The following is a 5,101-nucleotide window of genomic DNA, read 5'->3' as shown; positions in this document are numbered from 1 at the left end:
GATGAGAGGTGAAACGTCTTCAAGTAACTTAAAGAAGTCCAGACGCTTTTCTTTGCAAGCTCCTTTGACAACCTTCAGTAATAGTAATACATCACGCAACAATAGTACATTCATGTAGTTGTAAAAAGCATGATAATATATTAAGTAATCCAAAGTATTCAGAATACGTTACTCTCATTGAGTAACATGACGGAAAATGTTACAAAATACATTTTGTAACATGTATTCTGTAATCTGTAGTGGAATACATTTTAAAAGTAACCTTCCCAACACTGTGAAGAGATGAGTGGTATGGACCTAAAATGCACAGGAGTGGATATAGTGAACAAAGGACAAGCCCTTTATTTGGCCAACAAGTAAATAAAAAAATATAAAAAAAATATAAAAGGGGTGTCAAATGTACGGCCTGCGGGCCACATCCGGCCTAGGAGATAATTTCATATATCTGTTATTAAAGATCCGTCGTTATGTGGGAGCCGAATCTTCAGCCTTGCTGAGAAACCGTGCATGGGAGGGTAGGACTTTATTTTAATGGGCACACCGGCCAATCACATGCGAAGGCAGAGATCACACCATTATGTAAAAGAAGGAAGGGCAGCAGACATTCCTAAGACACAAAGAGACGTGAGCCAGTGTTCCAGGTTAACTGGTTTTTATCCTAGCTGGTTAGATCTGTTTGCACAGTCCATTCTCCGTGCAGCAGATGTTGGATTTTTTACTGAATAGTCTTCTCTGTCTGTCAGCGTCTCGTGGAGTTTGACAAGATTAATGACGTTGACCAAGAAAGGTCTCCATCTCCAGCTCATGCAAATATAGACACATATCAATATTATCCTCAGAAACAATGAAATTATGTTAAAAAAAATTAAATCAGAAAGTCTTCCACCTGTCGTCCTGCCCGTGTCTTTCTGTAACATAAATAACAAGCCGAGATTTTCCTCACAACACAACCGATGAGCTCGACTGACCGTCGGGTTTACCTGCATACATCCTGTTCACCTGTCAGCTGTTTAAAACCTGCTGATTTAGGAAACACGCCCACGTTACCTGGTGACGATCACAGCTTAATATGGGCAGCTGCTGATCAATATAACGTGAAGTTATTCTGCACAAAATAAGCAAATGTATCTTTTTTCCTCAGCGTAGAGCTGCTGGAGCTCGTGCTTCCGCTCAAAGTGATTGATTGTTTCTCTTTTTCTCTTTCTACTATAGACATTTCTGTTGTTTTTTTTGTTTTCAAAAAACAAAACAACAACAACAGTCTGGGCAAAGACGTTTTTAAGTCTCATGCTGACGGTTTTCTTCCTTTTCAACAGCAGCATTTTCTTCAGTATGTAGAAAAATTGTTAAAGATGTAACTTCTTTACACTGACAGGAAGGAGAGTTTCACTAGTCGGGCCCACTTAAGTGGGCACCATATGGCCCGCAGTGTAAAAATGCATTTGATGCTCCTGCTTTAACTGAAACCTATACTGGGAGACTATACTAGAACATTAGGAATTGGGGACATCAGGGTGACTAACAGTCTGACAAGGGATAAAGGGAGACAATACATATGATGATGAGGGGAAGTGGACATATGGGAACACAACTGAACTGAACACACTAAATGATTCAAGGGGAAGTGAAACAGAACACGATGCAAACAAGACAAGTGACTACCAACATAAAACAGGAAATAACACAGACAGCAGACAGCTAGGGAGGCAGAACACAGACAAACCAAACAGACATGTGGACACAACCAGAGAGACAGGGATCACAAAAGGGAACCCACAACCAAGGAACAAAACTACAAACAAACTCAAAAGTGTGGGGAAAACCTACAACAAGTCATAAATCCACAAAACTCAAAACACTGGCATGGAGTTATCACTCCAGCCTGTGGACTGTGTATAACCTGTGTGCACCTGATCAGATGCCTCTGTCGATGAATTTCAGAAGCCCCAAAGGAAGAAGTATTCACTTATCTCATGAGGACTCTGCCCGTCCTCGCCTTGATCACAGCCTTCTTCTGGCTCTACTATGTAGGGAACAAAGCTCAGCAGAACTCAAAAGGTACAATACAACACAAAGCTCCAGTGACAGCCAGTTGGTTACGCTGCATAATGACCGGTTGATTGTCATATTTCAGCTTCTTCTGGAAATAAACCAACTTCAAGTCAAAAACAAGAGCAAGACGAGGAAGAGGAAGAAAGAGATGGAAGAGCAGTAGAAGCAGCAAATGAATGTTAGATAAAAGTGTCTGATAATGAAATCTGATTACAAATAGAAGAACTGTATTCTTTCGTTACCGATCAGTTAAGAGTATGTATAGTTTTATTCTTCATTCATTCAAAACAACAAATGTTAGCACAACAAAAAGTGACTGCACATGTAAATAGATTGAAAAGTGAATAATACCACAACGCATGAGAAGTAAAGTGGGTAGATGGTGTCTGTGTGGAAGTATTGTGTCCAAGTGACACTTGTCAGTTGACTTTTGATTCAGTGTGAAAGGTTTATCCTGTGCCCTCACATCTTGAAGTAAGTAAAAAAAACCTCTTTGCTTTCAGATTTGTTCCTATACTTTGTTTTCATGTTCAGTTAAACTTCAGGTAATTCTGCCATTAAGCTACTAAAAAGATTGGAATAAAATGTTTCTGTGTTTTCTTGCACATGTTTTAACGGCACATTTGTTGTGACCCATACTCCAAATATGTCTGTTCTACTGGAGAGAAGTCTGACAGAGTGAGTGTGAACTAGCTAAATAAGACAAAGGAAATGGTTGACATCACAATTATAAAGATGGTAATACAGATAAGCTTGTTGCTGGGGGTAGGTAACAAAATGTCCTGCCATACTTCATGTTGATACCGTCCCATTATGGACTGTATGATATTATCTTGCTAGTAGTAAAAGTCCGAAAAGCTCCACTTGAAATGAGCAAAAACCCATAAAAATCTAGGCTGAGCAACTGATCCTGTTTACAGTTTTAGGATTATTGTATCTGTACAAAGTTATAGACCTGATCTCAAAGAAGTCTTCTTTAGCAACTGAAGAAAATACAGTATTTAAGAGCTGCTACACCCTGTGCAGCTATATCAGTGTCATCCATGCTTGTTGCCACTTTTATGTTTTACTTTGCAGATCACATTAGCTAAGTCTGCTAAAAACTGAACCACAGACTTGCTTCACCAGTAAGTATGAGAGCTGATGGCTAGAGTCTGTAAGGTGTAAGGTCCAGCCAATTGGAGCACTGGGGCTAGCAGTTGTTACAATGTAGCAGTGCCTTTCAATCGTGTTTTCATCTAACAAGAAGCAGTTCTTGCTACCTGGTAGTGAATAACTTGTGTTTACCTCATCAGATGAATTTCCCAGGTAGACATGTTCATTTCAGTCCTTAGACTCTACCTATCCTTACCCTCAGCACAGCTTTCCTCCACCTATGTAAGGAACAAAAAGCCACATAGGGCTGAAAAGAAGCTAGTTTTCAATATCAAAGTGTAAATGGAACATTTATTTATTTACTTTCTTTAGCCTTCCATCTGTAGCACTAAATGTCTGTCCTTTAACTATTTGCTCAAAACAGTATGATTTTGCTGTTATGAAGAATTCAGCGAAGCGAAGGAAGATAAGCTGTGGCTTTGAACTCTGCAAAAACTGAGAAAGACGAGACTAATCTGAGCTTTGGATGCCAATGTTTGGTGTGAATAATTTGACCACAGATGTAGGTGTCAGTTGCTATTGTTGGTTCAGTGTGAAGGAATGAAGCTTTTATTAAGTGGCCTGCTGTTTTCCTGTATATGCATCCTCTCTTGGGGTAAGTAAAAAAAACCTCGTGCATTTTCTTTTCTCTGCTTGTTTCAGAATTTTATAAATCATTTATAACGACTAGTAGTTCGGTCAGGTACTATTTAGCTGTAGTAGTGTTAAGGCTCAATTTTACAACTTATTTTTCTGTATTTCTTTGTAAAATATTGAACAATTTTACGTCTGTATGTCCAGTGTGATCTGTGACCTCCAGTATATGTTTTTCTATCCAGGTACTATTTTACTGTGTTTGCAGTGTGTTTGGAATCATTGTAATGCTGAAAAATGAAACTGTTGTCAGTCAGACACATTTCAGATGGTACTGCATAATTGTTGGTACTTTTCTACATTTAGAATGATTATATATCGTAATGATTTGTCCTTTGCAAAGTTGTCTGTTATGTGTAGACATAACACTTGTGTCATGTTTGTGTGCGGTGTTCAAGGGATTCAAAGGTCAGTATTAAGTGGCTCAACAAAATAAAAGCTAAACAAAACAAATAAAAAAACAAACAACATTCACCTGAAAATGGCCAGATATGAGGACTGGACTGAAAAAAATTTAATGAACTTAAAAGGAAAGAAGAAAAACTTTGAACTGTTGCTAAGACTGAGGCATGCCTCGAGTGTTTTGCACAGTACTGTACAATGTTGTTTGGTTTTTGTTCTTTGTTTTCTGTGTCGTTGTTTGTGCAGCTTGTCAGTCATCCAGGTCATGGGAGTACTGTCGTATTTCAAATGCAGTTTCATCAGCCTGAAACACACTGGCTGTTCAAATGTCTTGCTTACCTCATGGCACACAGGTTGAGAACTACTGGTCCACCAAACAATAAATCTAAATGCTAAAGGCTATCAATTGAAATGTTATAGCTTTAAGTTGCTCAGCTTTTGTTCCATTACTGGGAGAGGGAACAGCGGTGATGGCTGCTACTAAGTTTCCAGGAAGTTGGATTGTTAGCATGGTAACCCTGTAATTTAAGGTGATCAGATGAACTCTATCTACTAAATGCCAGCTTGACAGCATTTAGCTCAATTCAGTGCTGTACTAACTTTCAAATTCACACAGAGTACAGCTATGCTAGTAGCTCTTAACAGCATATCCTACAAAACACAGACTGTATATAAGATGGATTTATATTCTGATAATTTTAAGGTTCAAGGTCAAGGTTCTTTATTTGTCACATGCATAGTTATACAAGTATAACACAGTGAAATGTAGCCTGACACGCTCCTCGACATGTGCAAAAAAATTGTGGGGGGTGGGGGGTGGTGTAGAGGAAAAACATTATATATATATATATATATATAT

General features: G+C 38.6%; 1 long non-coding RNA gene across 1 annotated transcript in view; it reads left to right on the top strand.

Annotated features, from left to right (window-relative positions):
- The window catches only part of LOC121815163, an 18,720-nt gene that overhangs the window by 10,199 nt on the left and 3,420 nt on the right, over positions 1-5,101 (top strand). The window contains exons 3-4 of the long non-coding RNA XR_006054838.1: positions 1,942-2,058; positions 2,135-4,945. This is a non-coding gene — a long non-coding RNA (uncharacterized LOC121815163). The remainder of the gene's footprint in view (positions 1-1,941; positions 2,059-2,134; positions 4,946-5,101) is intronic.

This window comes from Haplochromis burtoni, unplaced genomic scaffold (genome assembly GCF_018398535.1).
Source record: "Haplochromis burtoni strain Fernald_Lab_line unplaced genomic scaffold, NCSU_Asbu1 Contig_143, whole genome shotgun sequence".
Lineage (NCBI taxonomy): Eukaryota > Metazoa > Chordata > Actinopteri > Cichliformes > Cichlidae > Haplochromis > Haplochromis burtoni.
This window is presented reverse-complemented; position numbering and strand designations above follow the sequence as displayed.